Source organism: Phaethon aethereus, assembly GCF_964289735.1.
Source record: "Phaethon aethereus genome assembly, chromosome: 9".
Taxonomy (NCBI): domain Eukaryota; kingdom Metazoa; phylum Chordata; class Aves; order Phaethontiformes; family Phaethontidae; genus Phaethon; species Phaethon aethereus.
In genome coordinates, this window is record NC_138585.1 from 6,160,530 (window position 1) to 6,178,587 (window position 18,058).

Consider the following 18,058-nt stretch of genomic DNA (forward strand, 5'->3'; position numbering starts at 1 on the left):
TGACATACCTGGCCACACTACTGGAAAACAAAGTAGGGATTTTAATAAGCTTTTCAGGCACTGCAGAAGTCCCTCGTAGACTAAGTCAATTCAAGATACTTCAGTAAATAAAGTTTCACAGACTGTGTTCACAAATAAATTGAAAATTTCTTATAAGCAATCAGAAATTCTTTTATTTTAATAAATTGAAAGAAAAAGAGAAAGGATAGATCACTTTGTACCCTGTCATTGATCCACAGCACCAAGGAGTGAAGGACTGATACAAATTCTGTTAGGATAACTCCCTTTGATTTAACTAGCTTGGGGAACTTGCTCTAAAGACGACAATAATTGAAACAAAGAGAGCAGAAAACTTTCCCATCTTTATGGATTATCTGGTGTTTAATTGGTATGAGCTTAACTACAGCCCTTTCCTCAGTGCAGCTCTAGGGAGACTTTCTTCACCTACCTGGTTTCCAAGGTATACAATTTCTTGGAAATTATGTGTCCAAAATATTCTTGTGACTTCTTCCTATTTGTCACATTTGTAGACACTGGCCAATAAATTTAAAATTACCAGGTGAATGGGGAGAGGCAAGCAAGCAGACAGAATCAAAGTGATCACATGAGCCTTATTTACATAGACAAAGACTAAAATATAGTACTTATTGTCATAATGAAACACATTTTATCCACTTGTAACATGTGATACTCCATTAGCGGTAGGAGACCTTTGGAATTCAATGCTTTGGTTGTGTAACTACACAATAAAAAAAATAAAACAAGCAGTTTAATTCAGTCAAAAGGAAAAAAAAAATCCCTTACATTCCTTAAAGGAGAAAGGTTAAAGGGCATAAAAGGGAAGCAGGAATTAGTAATCCTAAGTAGTATTAGCTAATTGTAGCTCATTAGAGGAAAGGCTAGTGTCATCTTAAAGCACTGTGCTACAGGAAAGCTAAGGAAGTACATTTGAGAAAAAAGGGGTAGTTAGAGCAAAACAAAAAGACTGAAAGAAATCTTACCTCGCCAAAAAAGCAGAGCCATGAGATATGCCTCCTGTAGTCAATTATAAAACTGATGTAAGGCTCATGGTTTCCTTGGTGTCTGGGTAGAAAACTGGGTAAGCAGCAGGATTTATTTTTTCCTAGTGGGTCTGAAAAGCATATCCAGCTGCCTTTCACCCCTTTTATCAATCTGGGTAATTTACAATGATTATTTTGTGTCCCCAGCCCTACTCTTTCACAGTGCATTACTAACCAGCTATTGTTGTTAATAATACTGGTAGCTTTTGCTGTCTTCATTTAATGCTGAAGAAAGCAGCACTTAGTTAGGTAGGCTGATTCCTCTCATGCAGTAATAGCATTCTTTTTCTTTTTTAAATGAATACAGTGCAGGGAAAACAGTGACTCGGGGCAGCCTTAGAGTACATCTGCATTGCAGGGACAGCCTATGAAGGCATATTCAAGCCAGCTTTAAAATAGTAGGAACTCGCTAGATGGGTACAAAGCTCAGCACGGATGGAAAGCCCACCCAAGGAGCTCAGTCAGTGCGAAGGCATTTAGCCCATTCTGCTAGAGCATTCCTCCAGCTGGTTAGCACAAAGCAGGTTTGGGCAGGCTGGTCTCTGCTGCAGGTATCCTCCCGAGTGGTGGTGCCTAAGAAGTTTGCTGAGGTTATTTCTTTATGTGTTCTCCTGCTCATGTGACTACTAGAAAGAAGATAACTTCCCCCTGCAGAAAAGCTTTATAACCTTTACTTTGTTATTTTGCACCTGGTCCTACCTGGGGTTCACTAGCAAGAGTTACCAAGCTTAAGTTAAGAAGAATGATAAAAGCAACATGTGTTTTGACTAAACTTAAGGGGTGTATTTAAACACTAGGCTCACCTACATCTACTTCAGCTGTTAACCAAAATTAGTTGTGAAGCTTTGTCATCTCTGCTCTTCTAATCTCAATTAGTCCAAGGCATGTGCACATCTCTTCTTGCAGAACGGAAGGCAAATTTGAGTTTCATCAGAATTTCCACCCCACCCCCATATAGTATAAAATAAGTTACCTACTGTGGCATTTAAGCAACTTTACTAAAACCAAAAACTGAGTAATTTTAAAACTAAGCTGTCAGTTTGTCCTTACCTGCAAGTCAAAGAATTTACCAGTCAGGCCAATTTAAACCTTTCCTTGCCTTTACCTCTAGAAGGAACAAAATAGGTCTGAACACCAGCAGAATTTGAGGTGTTTTGGCCTAGTCAGAGAGGATGCATGTGCTACTCTTCAAGGCACTTCAGAAAGCAAACCAAAAAAGGGAGGGTTTTTAAAATGACCGATTTTATACTTCACTGGAACCTAACAGCCAATGAATCAACTTTTGTCATACACTGACTGTCTACTGAGACAACATCTCTTCTCAAGCAATCAAAGTGCATTGTGTCACTATCTAAAAGCCATTACCTCAGTGCAAACTTGATCATTAGAGCTTGGACTCAGGTCCTTCAGAAATACAGATTAGTGCTCAAGATCAGAGACATGGCGCTCCACAATGCTGTTACATGTAACCACGCCTCAAATCTTGAGATGGAGCATCTTGTGATTCACACTGACTTAATGCGAATGTCAGTTACAGAAGCCAAATCGATGTAAAGAAACTCCTTCCCCAGTCATGTCGTGGATTACAGTAAAATGAATTGTGTAGGGAGACCATTAACAAAATATATTTGAAAACTGCACTGTGCCCATCGAGACACAGCCATTATTGGTGAAGTGAATGCACTCTATTGTTGGCAAGTTAATTAGGTATGATCGGTCCACTACAATCAAACTGAAACTATAGGAGAAGACCTAGTATGAGGAGTAGTGTATTGCACATTCAGAAAATTATGCTGTTATTTGCATGTTGTAATGCTAAATCTGAGATGATCCCTCAGTTCCACTTATATAATTGAGATTTTCTGTTGTTGTTGGCATCCGTGGAGTTGAGATTTTATAATACCAAAACTATTTCACAAATAGACTTCAAATGTTAAAAATTTACCCTGACGTTATCATTTCTATGATCTACTTTCTCAAAAAGAGTTTTACCAAAGTGTTGATATACCACAAGGTGGAGAAGCATAGGCATAGCAGGATTTAATTTCTTAGCCCCTTGTTAAGAAAACTGAGTGTGGAAGTTGAGCACTCCTGGGTGTGAAGTCACCAATTCTTGATGGCTTGGTCAGACTAAATACAAATCTTATTTGCAGAACCCTGTTCCCAGCTCAACTCAATTATTATCATCATCAAGGATGATGATCCCTCCTCAGCACACCAACATTTTGTATTTCTAAAGCTTTTTGTGTTTAAAACCAATGTTTTAAATCATGTTCATTTGACATGTTCATTCACTAGTATTGTTAGTATTGGCATGTCAGTATGTGCTGCTAGAGGTGATTACATTACAAGAGCTCAGACATCATCAGAGAAGCAGTAATTGTGGAGGGACAGTTCTTTCAAACATGCTCCTGCAGCAGAGTAAGTGGCATGTGAGAATGCTGTGCAGAGCTGACTGAAGAACTCTTTGTTCTCCCTTCAGTTCTAGTTTACTGACTTTGGTGAAACCAGTTATTAAAAGGGAAGGTAGGGAATGTACTTAAATGAGTCATGTTTCTTCTATGACTGTCAGACTACATCCGTAACTGGTTCAGTAGCTCTATTCAACTGGTGAGGTCATTCCCATGCAGCACATGACACAGGGAGCCTTTGTACAGACAGCTGCAGGCAACATGCTTCATATTGGCTCCTGACTTAACAGGTGTTCCATGAAGGGATCAACAAGAACTTCACGTTGATGCAGCATTTTCTGATGCCTGCAAGAGTACAAGAAAGACCTAAAACACATGAGAAACTTAGAGCCTTTCCTTCTAAGGCAAAAGTGCATTTATATTATATACTTGTTTTTTAAACAAGAGTTGAAAGAGTTTATTAAGGATGAATGAGACAACATAATCAGTCACCCTGAGCAATGCCAAACCAGAGAATGTCAGTATGCAGGAGGCCACCTTGGAAGCATCAGGAAACTACAAAGACCTTGATGGCTTAGTCAAAGTGTGCAGCCGTTGTGGCTAGACACAAATTTTCTGATTTCTTTTTTCTGTAGAGAAAGTGGGGAACATAAGAGTTCAATGAAATGATTTGAGAAGTAGTAGCTCTTGTAGACAAGAGGGGGAACAATATTCTCAAATTCAAATTCAGCACCATGAAACAGAGAACGGGTGGGATGAAGCAGAGAGGGAGAATGAGGCACTGCCAAAACCACAAAGAAAAATGCCGTTAAAAAAAGTTACAAAAGTAACTGATGTACAGGAGACAAAAAAGAGATCTGAAGAACTGTTAAAATGAATGTCAGTTACGGCAGAATGGTTAACCCAAGGGATAGACAATGCAGTTTAATCCTGTACAGGCAAATTGTTGAACAAATTTGTTTTGCGTTTGAGATCGAGTCTGACACTGTTGGCATCACTTGTGAAATAAATTCACTAGAATAATGGAGGGGTGACTGACAATGCCCATGCTGTCGCTGCCACTGTTGGCCTTTTCGCGGGCTGCACACCACAGGGTGGTTACTGCTTGCTGGGCCGGACGCCGCCTGAGCCCAGTGCAGACTCACTTCGGGGCACCGCAGCAGGCAGGCGGCTGCACTGCCGGCTGGCTCAAACCTGGAAATGGGTCTTTTTTTTTTTCCCCGTCCATTAAGGCAGTTTTAAAAGCAATACAAGATTTCTTTTTAAATATTTTGTTATTTATTTAAAGCAAAACAAAGTTTAAAAGACAACTTGCTTTCTGGCATTGCACATACTTAGTGATGTGCCCACTCTTGTCAACACATTTTAAGGAGGTGAGAGCAGTTCTGCAAATCTCTGCCAGAAGCCCCTACAAATTCTGCTGTGGTCTGCGAAGAGAAAACAATCGGGAATAGATTGAAAATAGATAGAAAACCTACTAGTTTGGGTGCATTGAGATTTGATTCCTCCCTCATGTCTGAGTCAAATAGGAGCAAGACACATATGCTGAAGGGCTCACATTTAATGATTATGTACCTTTTTGCTTCTCCTCTTTTTCAGACACAGATCATGTTAAGTGTGATGTGTTGTACAGCTATATAAGGCTGAAGAAGAGTTCACACTGCACTTAATCATGTATTAATGATCTAACTGCCCAAAGACAATTTTGTAATAAGATCCAGACACAGGGATGCCTGTAAGATGGTGGTGTCTTAACGGCATCAGAAGACATTTCAATATCCTACGTGAGAGCCGATAAGTCTACATACAGCCAAGGGAAGCTCACAATGGGCACAGCACCACCAAAAAAACCTGCTTATATGGCCGGCTTAGCTTTGTCACTTCATAAGCCTTCAGGTTCTAGGCTTAGCTGTGGGCTGGCTCTTTGTCTAGATTAGACAGGACTTGAGGATGCTGCTTTTGCCTACAGCTCCCCAGAAATGCCTTTTCTCATCAAGACAGACTGCTACTCTATTTTTTCCATCTTGCTGCCAACCCTAGGCATCTCAGAAATAATAGCATTTTCAACCAGCATTTGTGTTCAAAGGGAACAGAGATGTCTGAATAGTCAAGAAATGCTTAAGCAGTGAGTGCAGTAAGCAAGAATTTTACTTTTGGTATACTAACACCTCTGTGGAAAAAAAAAAAAAAATCACTCAAACTTTCAGACTTTTGAGTGAAAAAAAAGACCCTGAAATGAAACTATTAGTTGATTGCCTACCACAGGCAACATCTCAGGCCACTTAGTTACCATTTGGCCAGGCATTGGAAGCATCACCAGGATTTGTTTTGGTGGTAGAGGCAGGAGAATTTGAATCAAATTTATCCTTGAGGATATTGCTTACTATTGTTTCACCAGTGATAACTTCATTGGTCCTAAGCTATAGAGATACGAGTAAGATATTTTAAAAAAAAAAAAAAAGGCATCAAGTGTAGCACAGGATAATTAGGATGACTGCCGTGAGGGTGGGAGGATAAATGCAGTTGTGAGAAATACTAATATGGTAGTAGGATGTTTCAGTTTTCTTTAATAGAGACAATGAAATGTTTGTGCCACTACATACAGCATTTGGTGAGCCTTTACTTGGAACAGAGCACTGACTACAGACCAGCTTCTCTGGTCACCAGAGGCTGACTGTCAGGATGACTAAGGAGGACATGGGCTAGTCAAACTGAAGAAAAATAGCAAAGAAAAGAGTAAGAACTATACATTGTTCCTAGATAGTAACCAGGACATTAGAAAAAGTTTCCTAGCCAGCTCAAGAATTAAGTTCAGAACGAGCTTTCTAGAAGACTGAAGGGGGCAAAGAGTGCATGTGGTTATCAAATGGTGCCTGATAAGCAGGTGGGGCAAAACTGATCCAGACAGTTCCTGGTGATAAAAAATTGAACTTTGTTATTGGACCTTGTAGGTGTCTCCAAAGTGGTTTGAAAGGAGATGGAATTGTTCTTTACCAGTGCAATATGTACATTGTAATAGCCCCGTATTTCAAGGCTTCCTTTGTCTAGAAAGCTATATAAAACTGGTTTAGTTTCCCAGCTCCTCAAGCAGTATTAATCCCAGTGTTCCTTGTGGCATTACAGTTTCAGATGCTTGCTTTCTGCATCCTATTCACAGTTAAACTAACTCACTGGATTCTGAGCTGAGAAAAGGAATTTCCCCCCACCCCCCGCTCATTTGACCTAAGCTAGGGAGAATTTTTAGATTTCTCTCCTCTGTAGCCTTTTTGGATCATTAGGAAGGAAGTTTAACAAACTCTGGGTTGATGCAGGGCTATACGATGCTGGTGACACCCTCGATCTATCCAGTTCTTTCAGTGCACTGTAGTTACAGCTTACTACAGATACATCAGAGAGGCATGCACTGTATGGTATTGGGAAGTCTTTCCATGCTCCTGGTGAAGCTGGACTATGGAGCAGGTGTTTTCTAGGCTAACCCAGAGAATATGTAAATAACATGATGCTATATTGTACGTGTTCTAGTAAAAAAGAACAACCTGTGAGTTACTAGAGAAGCACTAGAAGTTTAGTTATCAAATCCATGGGCTACACTGAACAGAGCAAAGCCAACAGAAGGTAGAAAAGACAGGCTTACTTGCCTTTGTAAAGCAGTTCAGCTAACAGCTGTTAAATTATAACCAGACTGTTCAGATGCAAACGGAGAAGGCAAGGGTCTTATTTCTGCAGAATCATTCTAAAAGCTGCCTTAAAAGTGCAGTAACTCAGTGCATTCGGTACAAGGAAGTTCCCATGTATTTAATATGTCTACCACATCACAGTAAGAGCTTTTGATAATAGCTGCCCAAACCACAGGTGGTGTTACAAGGTTACGCTCCCCCTGATTTGAAACACCTGGGAAAGCAAAAAAATATGGTTTGGTTTTATAGTAGTCATCATCACTGCCTAGCTCTCCCTCATATAGAGCTTTAGCAGTCTCAGGATTACCTGCTTTTCTTCTCACATGCAGTTCTGCCCATCTTTAGTCATGTAAGATTTTTAAATTTTATTTTACATCTGTCAGGAGCGCTTAAAAACATCTTATTAAAAGCACTTACCTCCATGTACTTCAGTTCACAAAGCAAAGTATGTAGACAGTCACTTCAAGGTTTGTTTTGTCTTTGAGGTACCTTCTATTGACTTTCCAAAGCATACACAAGTCCCTGAGCTCTTCACACCACATAATTTAGTAACCCCTAAGAAGTAGTCCTTCCTTTTGCTCCCTGAACTTCCATTAATTCTGCAAATCTGCTATCTGAACAGCATGCAAACATACATAAGATTTTTCATATAATCTTACTCATTCTGCCATCTTCACCTTAAACTCTCCATTACATTACACGTAATTTCATTTTCACTTGGTTTCATCATTTGCTAGAGTTCTTTGTAAGCTCAAAAGTCAGAAATTAGGACATTTTGTTTCAACAAAACCAAGCTAAATATGCAGCCTAACTACAAAAGTGCTAATGGAGTATTAGCCCATTGTGCTCTCTTAATTAGCATAAGCCTCATTTTGGCTTTGATCATTTTCTGGTGTTCTTCACTATCGCATTCATATGCACCAATCAACCTAATTTACCCTCTCACTTAGTCCTTATTTGCTATTTCATGTAGACTAGAATATGCATTGTATGAAATAAATTGATGGCTTTTTTCCAGCTCCTCCTTATAGGCTCATAGTGCCCTCTATTTATTGCCAGTTGTGCTAAGGGTTACCAAGGAAAAGTCTATAGTTTTACTAATAAAGCACTGTCGTATGAGAAGGCATCTTGACATTATCTGGTTTTGGTGTGTTTGGCTGGGGAGAAATGATGCTGTGCCCTTTATATGTGCTGAGTTGATCTGCAACAAAATTAGAAGAGCTGTTGAGTAACACCCCATATGCATGAAGGTACAGAGCTACCTAGGAGTTGCTGTGATGCTTATATATTTTAAAATGTAGATGTAGCCACTAGGAGGGGGAGAAAAACAGCTTCCAACTCATGTCCCTTCAAAGAGCTTAATTACTTGTTAGGAATAATGATGGCAACAGTTACCGTGCCCCATTAAGCAATCACACTAGTGGCCAGCATCAGCTGTTTCAAGTTAAGGCACAAGATGCTCCTGCAAGAGTCTGTATCCCTCTCACAAAGAATCCTGCTTTCTTCATTTAAAAAATGTGTCCAAAGTACACCAAATTTGTGAACTAACAGTATCTCGCGGCAACAAGTTCCCTGAGTTCACTGTGTCCTATTAAAAGGAAGACATATTCTACCATTAAGAAAGTTAAGAATAAGGTCAAATGCACTAAATGCATTCTCCCATCTGCTCCTCTTCACAATTCTTTAATGGTTGTACCACTGTCTCCCCTCCCCGCTTTTGTACATTTTGTTCATTATTGTTTATACAACAGAAGTGTTTTTTTCTTTTCTATTAGACTGAATATATAAAAACTCAGTGTGAATTAGAAAATTTTAATTTCCAGAACTCTTTAGCACTTAACACAGGGAATGAAAGCTGAAGCTACTTAACTGTCCTTAAACTGTGTGTATTGGGAACAGAGATGATACCAAAAGCAACTTCTTAAAACAAGATTTATTGGCACAAACATACATGTTACAAATGTCTACGATATTCTTGGAAAATATGTTCACCACTTCAAAAAAAAAATCACTGTCCACAGGAAAGTACAGTAATATCAAACTTTGTAAGTCATCACAATTTTAGCATCAAAATGCATGCATTCATTGTTTATAAATGGAATTCCACTGACCTCCAGGTAAAGCACTTTAAGAAATTTCCTGGTCTTCACAACATTAATTTTCCTCCCCAAGTATCTCTAATAACATGCAAATGGAATGTTTTCTGTAGAGGCACAAATCACAATTTTTTGCTCAGTACAGCTGAGTCTACAAGGTGAGAGATGCTGTTCTCAGCACAGACTTTCAGATCCTTTCCAAGTGTACATTACGACATAGCTTAACACTACTGTGTGGCCTTTAAAAGGATGCAATTAAAGGTTTGGTCTGGAGTTTAGTTTTTAAAAGGGCAACTGAAAACTTATTTCTGGTTATTCCTATTAGATGAAGTAAAGCTTGAAGAATTGAAAGGAAAGAGGTAGAAGAAAGGTCTTTATTTTGCATTGCCATTCCAGCAGCAGTTGTAAGAGTAAACATTGCTAAGGTGACTTCTGAGGAGAAATAGTAATCTTAGTAAATCCTCTTCTTTCTTTGCTGCCAGTGTAGTAACTTAGTAGCCAATGAAGGTTTTGTCACAGACCTCAGACAGTACAGAAAGAGACTTTATCAGATGTCCTGCTATTGATGACCTCAGCTTTAGTGTTAGAGGAGCAGGCTTCACATACACAGAGGGGACAGAATGCACTGATATCCTCAGCTTGATCAGATCTGGCCTAGTCCCATGTAAACGAGGAAGAAAGAAAAGTTCTTAGTGTCAGTGGAAGTCTTTGAAAAATAGGGGTTGCACTTACTCCCACCAGATCTGAATTTGACTCTAATCAGATCAGTGCACACACAAAAAAGGCAAAAACATAAACCACATACACTTAGGAAGGTGCATGCTGCGCTTTTATCAACCTTAGTAAAGCAGAGAATATATCCAATGGCAGAATTCGCTGTGGAATCGCCATCCTTGGAGACTTTCAAAACTCATCAAGACAAACCCTGTGCAACCTGATCCAGTCTGAAAGGTAGCCCTGCTTCGAGCAGGAGACTGGACTAGATAAACCCAAGGGGTCCTTTGCAACCAGATTTTTTTATCATTCAAAGGAAAGGCTTTTCCTCTCCTGAATTAGAACATGGCACAGATTCCATATCAGGACTGGATTTAGTAAGGACAAATAAGGGGGTTGTGTTGTTTTAAACAGAGAATGGAAATGCTCCATATGCTTAAGCACATGTTTAAGTTGCTTCCAGAACAGGGCATGCTTTGCCCTTCACTCCAGGCCAGAGAGTGTGACATGCTCAACCATCTGTCCATTTCAAGTCTACAGTGCTGAACTGATTAGACAGCACCTCCAGAGGCCGCTTTTCTGTGTTAAGACTCAAGCATAAGTCATTAAGGAAAATACTAATTAGCTGGCTACAAACTCATTTCCTGCAATGACTAAAACAAGTTTATAATAAGAGTTCATATATTGCCACTAAGAGAACTTTTTATGCTGCAAAACAAACTAAAGGTTGCTCACAGTAGATACTGGCTATGTTTCATCTCTCTCATACTTGAAAAGAGAACATATCACCCAAATAGCAAATGCCTGTCTACATATATAAGCACTTCTTTTGGAAAGGGGGAGGAAAAAAGAATAGGAGTTGTCAAATAAAAATTTAACCGCTTCAACAGTTGGTGTTTCCCTCTCAAAATGTATTTTTGCAACAGACAAAGGATGTTTTTAAGCCCTGCTCTTGAGTAGGAGCTACTAATTTCTAACCTTTCATTAGTGCTGCTATACATAATGTGACTAATATTTTACCACATATAGGGTTGGGAGAGGGAGGATTTTCATTAACAAGACAAAGTAATGATGTTATTCATGATAAGTAGTGGGCTATCAGTAACATTTTATTGTGCAGACCTGTGCGTGTCTTAGCTACATTAGCATTTTAGTTTATTTCCAATCTAGAGAAAAAGTAAATGGAACATAGATTGAACTTAGCATTTCTAATGAGAAAAAAATATTCCTTCATTAATAAATAGGCTTTGCAAGCTAATCATTTTATTATGTGTATAGCTGCTAATCACTTCAATAATAAGATAAATAATACTTAAATAAGTAATGGTTAAACTGTGTACCCATGGCCTTTACTAAACATTTCTACTTTTATTCAGAATCTTTTTTCCCTTTAAGTTTAATGGAAGGCTGAACTTGCATTATTTAGTACACTGTAGCTTGCTAGTGGCACAGTAGCCACACTGACCACTGAATTTTCAGGTCCAGCCAGCACTACTGTCACTAATGGAGAAATTGATGCAAACTTTCAGGTCAATACTATAAATATTAATAGCTAAACTTCTGTATGTTGGCTATATTTCACTTAAACCGTTTCCCAATTTACTATCTTGTCATTATCACATTATCCTTATTTGCTGTTTCCTTTCTTTTCCATCAAAATTGATGAAATTACTGTTACAAGAAATGTTAAATACATTTAATTAAAACTGCAGTGTTACAATTAAAGTAGTTTAGCAAAAATGCTGTTGTCTAGTAGTCAGGAGCCTTCTTCTGTATCACATCATTTTGAACTGAATTAAGATCCAGGAGCCATGTTCTGCTCCCAGTGTTCTCGTCCCATCAGTGGAGACTGCCTTGAGGACAGCAGGGCATTATGGGGAGGAGGTTCTGCTCCACTTAGGCCTGCCTCAGCTCTGATTGAGGTCAACAATAACAATATGGCAGAAGGCAGGGAGTCAACTCAGAAGGCAGCAGAACAACCTTAGCCCAAATATGCTATGTTCTAAATACACTGCACTCCAAAAACAATAAGGCTTTCTAAGAGAATAGAGACTTGAAGAATAATGGAGAAGCCAGCCACTGTGAGAAGAGCTAAAGAACGGAGAAGCTTTTTTCATAATTATCTTTGTTGTTCTCTATGATATTTTCTCTTTGAGAACAAGTCCTTTGCCCTTTTAAACTTTTAGCACATGGCTTCTTTGGTTGAATAGAGTGTTACCTATGAACCATGAGGCTGTATTTATGTTTTAAACCAGTATAGGTTATGATTTTTGCTTTGGAGAGTTAGCAGATGTGATACAGTCACGACAGAATGAGGTTACTGCAGAAATGACTCATTGTTGAATAATCAAGTGTTTTCTCCACCAAAACTGCATGTAACTGGACTGCCACAGTTTTTCTGCTTTACTGTAAGATGTTGTTTTTAAATGTCAGTGCATCAGGAAGAAAGGTAAACTCCGTGGGTGGCTCAAATCTCCTTTTATGTATGTGTTTAAAGGCAGACAGTCTTCTGATTCTCAATGGAGAAAAAAAACTACTGAGTATATCAGTGGAGACATACATTATTGAAATAAGGAAGGGAAGTTAGCTGAAGAGGAAAACAAAATCCTTTCTTGAAGTGGAATAGAGAAGTGTTTCTGAAGGAAACCATATGAAGAAAGAACAATTGACGTGAGGTTCTGGTTTGATTATTTCATACATCCCAATCTAGCATCCCTCCTGAAAATAATGCCACCATCTCAGAAATCTTCAGCCAATCATTTATATAGAAACAATTCATTTTTTTCAAACTACATTCTCTGGCCTTTTTGGTTTTACTTTTAAAGAATGTAATTTAAGGGTGCTTGTGAGGGTTCTCTCTCGCATGAAGAAACACGTGCTCAAATATATCTCATCTAGCAAGAGCGACCTAAATCAGGTGAGAGGAATAACTGGCTGGAAGAGCATCTCACTCTTCTGACTACAGAGTGGGCCCAAAGGTTATGATCTGTTTCGGGTCTAGAGTTCAGATCAAGACATGAATCCAGACCAAAGAGACTTTGGTCTCTTCAAGGCCTTTCTCCAATACTCACTGTGTACATTGGGAGCAAGCCCAGTGCCTTATATGGCTACTGGTTTAGCCCTCTTCCCTGTTTAAAGGGCAGGAGAAGCAGCGTTGAGATCTAAATCCTGGATCACATCCAAGTGCTCTCTAGTTTCTTTGTGAAGGTCTAGCACCAACATGTGTGATTGAGGCACTGTCATAAAAAAATAATAGATTATATATACTTCCACTGGGTGGATAACCTTTCATGGAATAGAGAAAAACTCACTCTGCAAAAGCATGAAAAAGAGTTGAGTAACATCTGAGCTTCTAAAAGTTCCTGAAGTTTGTCTCCCATGGTAGATGCCCTTGTGAGAAGCAGACATCACCATTTTACAGGTATGCTCTAACACAGATGTCAAGTCATGGACTTGCTCTTAAGAGCTAAAGCCCATTGTATTCAGACAAGAAGTAGCTCAACTGCTCATATAGTTAAAGTTATGTGAGAGGAGTGACAGAAATGAGACTCAGAAACAGAAGAATTTCAAAAGGTCTTGCTACCCAGACAAAAACATAGCAGATTGTGGCTGTTCTAATTAATTCCTTGCACAGTTAATACCGTCCTCCTCTTCTGTCATTGTGGGTGCTAAAGTTACTTATTGCAGATGACTATTTAAAAAGAAAAAAGCCAAGGTTTTACCTGCCTGAACTGTTCCTGGGGCTAACATCATGCAGGTTCCAATGGAATTAAAAATCAAACTGACTGCATTTCTAAATCACCTCGTGTCCTACAGATCCTAGGTTACATTCAGAATCTTTATCAGTTTCTCCCCTCCTCCTTCTAATAATATTGGATTATGTTGGACTATGTTGGATTGACTGCACTGTTACATAATGTCATCAAGTGAAAACAAGTCAAGTGTCCCTGTCTGGGCTTCCACGCTACTTGCTGCTGCAAGTTCTGTGTACCAATTTTTTAGGTTTAAAGCCACATTTATGTTATTGCAAGGTGAGCTAAATTAGAAGGAAGAAGATATAATGCCCAAGCAGGACCATGCTAGCTTGTGGATAGTGGATGCAAATAACACTTCTTCAACCTCAGAAGCTGATGTGCACTGATTGGCAAGCCAAACAGCAGCTGTAATACAAGCACAGACCAGTCCCTAACCATCCCATTTCAGCTATGCTGTTTCTGAATGGCGTATCATGCTAGCATCCTAGCTGTACAGCTGTAGCCCAGAAATCAGAGGAAGAGTAAAAACTTCTTATAAGGATAGAATATGCAAGTCTCAAACAATGCCTAACTCTGGCTAACGCTCTCAAAATCCTTGCTTGCAGCCAGAGAAGTCTTCAGTCTTCAGTCCCCAAGATGGCAGTCAGAAAGCAATCAGCTTTGCAGTCCCCTGAGGGTTTGCTGAGGAGCGGGTAAAAAGAAGCCCTTTTGCGCCTAGACAGTAGTTAGTGATGAAGATCAGTGGCTGAAATTTTACCCACTAATTGAAATTCTAATCAGTGTTGACTAAACGAGTTAATCTTTTCATGGGAAATTTACAAGTAGGCAGTTGTAACTATGCATGGACATTTTAAATGCAGAGGCAGTGAGTGGAAAGCAATCAATCCTGGCTTCAACACAAATAAGATCTCCAACTGTGTTTATATAGATTGTCCTCTGTACCAGTCTACATATATGTGATGGTGTTGCACAATCTATGACCCTGAACAGTCCTATATTACCTTATTCTCCTTGCAGAAGAATAAACCCTCCGCAGGAGCAGTTCAACTCTGGGTGTGTACATCAGGGAAGGACATACTTGTTCATGCTTCCTGGGCTGAATTAGAAATGTTACATGTCTTATCTTACTGATTGCAACCAACCAGTACAGCACAACTAGTAAACATTCAGCATTCTTGAGCACACTATATGCAAACAACTTAAGAGATAAACACATTAATTTAGAATATTTCATTAGCACATAGGAGAAAATTGTCTCTTCACAAACATTTTACAACCCACTAGAGGCTAGGTTTCTTGACTAAACTCTTCCTTGCAAATTCTCACCAACGTTTAGCAGTCATCCCCATTAGGTACTGTTTTGAGGGAGAATGAGTACACATTCCACAACCAGCAGTTCCTCTTCTCCAGCCTCCCTAAAGCCCCCACTTCATTAAGTTGCGTGAGATACATTAGCTAGGAGGATGTAAGCTTTGCATCCTTAGAGCAGTTTCATTACAGTTTCATTGTGAAACCTTGCATCTTTCTACCTAGAGGATCCAAACTCTTTCATGTGTATTTGCAGCCATATCAGCTAAGTAGCCATTTCAGACTCTCATAGGAGAAGGCACCATCTACATTAGGGATATGTATCAGCATATGATCTCACTGATTGTACCATCTCCAGTGAAAGTTGTCTTCATCTCATGAGTCTTTTCAGCATTCCTGTAGAGAAGCTCTGTGTGGATCAAGCCATTCTCAACACAGGTAGAAGTGACAGGGTTTCATGAGGTAATTCTTTCCTATCAGCTAGCCAAATATCTTAGTAGTTTAAAAAGGGTCCTGAAGTTGGACAGCTTATTCCTTTTCCAGCAAAGGTTCAGTTATACATAGCATTCAGCTGTGACACCTCAGGGATTCAGGCCCTTAACAACAGCAGAGTTTTCTGTCTGGCCCATAAGGGTTTTAGAATTGTTTACGTACTCGCTCCGCTGAAGGACTGAAGTGAACAGGGCATACCAAGAAGCCCAGTAGCACATTAGTAACTTTGAAAGTTAATTTTCCTTGAGACTGTGGCCACCTACTACTTAATGATATGAAACATGTGAATATTAAGTAATAAATATATACAGAAAAAAATGCAACTTGAACCTTTCAACTATCATTGCTTTTTCTCTCTGCAAAATTCTACTTAAGCAGAATTTGTGTATATATCCACTGCAACAAGCTGGTCTGGGTCTCTGATTTTTTAATCTAAGATCATGTCAAGAGTGGGAATATTTACACTACTATTATCACCATGTCTATGTCCTAATTAAATTGCGGACAAAAAACAACAAACCAACCAATTATTTCTTTTTTTTTTAATTCTATGCATTTATCTTAGAAATTCTGAAGGAGTTATTCTAAAAATAACCTTTCAGAATTTCCTGGCTCAAAATTTAATAATTCATTTTTACTTTGGTTAACTATGATTGAACTCTTCAGTGTTTAAAAAATTAAAAGGAATCCAACATTTGGGAGAAACCCTACAATCATAGCATACAAGAACTTTCTCTCAAACCATAATATATAATTTCTTTTAATTACATCAAATGTTAAACTAATTGAATATGAAAAATATCTCGGCTGAGCACTTTACAAAGAAGACACTATAGTTTATGAACTATACACACACACAAATTAAATTTTTAAAAAGCTATTAACACCACCACTTTGGAACAGTGTTTCTCTGCCCTCCTATTCTCCAGGAAAGCTTTTCTAGGCACCCTTCCTTTTCTTGGCCTCTCTCCACTGTTCCCTTTATTTATCCATACCTTTTTCTTCCTGATTTTTGAACAGTCCTCACAGTGGGGACCACTTCTGTAAAATGGTGCAAAGGTAGCTTCCTACAATTGTGCTGGGAAGCCACAGACATCACCAAAGTTGTTCATGTGCTTTAAGTTAGGGCCATAAGTTTTGGGGACTGGCATTCAAGAGAGTCCCATGAAGTCTGACAAACTGCCTTAAGTTTTTAGCAAGAGTCTGTATCTTGGTTATTTATGATACTTATAGTACCATTTTTGCATTTCATTGGGCTTTTTCAAGACTGTGCTAGCTATCTAGCAACAAGCTGGTCTGGGTCTTTTTGTTGTCATACAGTTTTCTTCATGGCTTTCATATTGAGGCCATCCTGGTTGTACAGAACACCCCATAAGGAAAAATTAAAATCCATAGAAGATGATAATCCAGTCCTATTTATTTTCTGCAGGCAATATTTTTAGACTTGGATACTACAACTAATCTCAAAAAATCTGTGTTTGGCTAAGTTGAAATGAGATGTCTTACGTGAGTACTTGTAGGTACCACTCCCTTCAATGGGAGTAGCAGATACTCACTACCTCAAAAAGTTACATCTGATAGTGGATTTTGCCATCCAACTTTAGGTGCTCAGATTGAGAATTTTGGCCCTAATGTTTGCTGCAACCTTAGGGTTTGGGTCCAATCCACCTGACAGTGTCTCTTTAAGCAACAGCTTCCCCATAGTTGCGTTCTCTGATTCTGAGATGTTTAGGATGCTTTTCCTATACTACAGTTTCTGAAGGTCAGTGTGTACACATTTTAAGACACAGTGATAAGACAGTGTATGGAACTACTTGGCAGTATTTAGCTGGTACAGTTTCTTGTGGAAACAACAGAATTCCAAAACACACGACACTGAATGCTTATGGGTTATTACAAGCAAAAATCCCAAGACACCAGGAATTAAAAAGCGGAGTTCAACAAAGGAACACTGATATCATTGGTTGATATGAACAAAGTTGTGCCAAGTCTTCCTTCTTCGCTTTTTCAAGTGGAGAAATAAACTGGGAAAGGAAGCACAAGGGAAAAAAAAAAGACATAAACCAGCAGTTATTGCGCTTTATCTCACAGAAGTGTGTGCTGTCAGAGGCAAACACCTTTAGCACACCTTTGCTGAAAAGCACGGCATGTCTTGCACACCGTATGCCTTCCTGACTGGAACAGGGCTGCTCCTCCCTTGTCAAAAGGAAGGGGAACTGGAGTGGAAAGCAGGGGAGGCTGCGGCTCGAAAGATAGAAAGGGCAAGGACTGATGGTGATGTTAGCCGCCATCCTCAGCTCCAGCAACACCTGCAGACCCACATGTTGTAACTCTTCCTTCAGCAGGGAGCCAGCCTGCTTCTCCAGGGCCCCATTACTAGGTTGGTAGGAAGCCTGGCATGGGCCAAGCTACCACCCATGGTAGCTTTTTGCTCTGAGGAACTACCAAATTTATCTGCGTCTATAGCCAGCCCTGCATGGAGGGTATGATCTTGCTCCCGTTCAAATCAGTGACAAGAAAAGCCATGCAGGCCTCGTCTGTGGC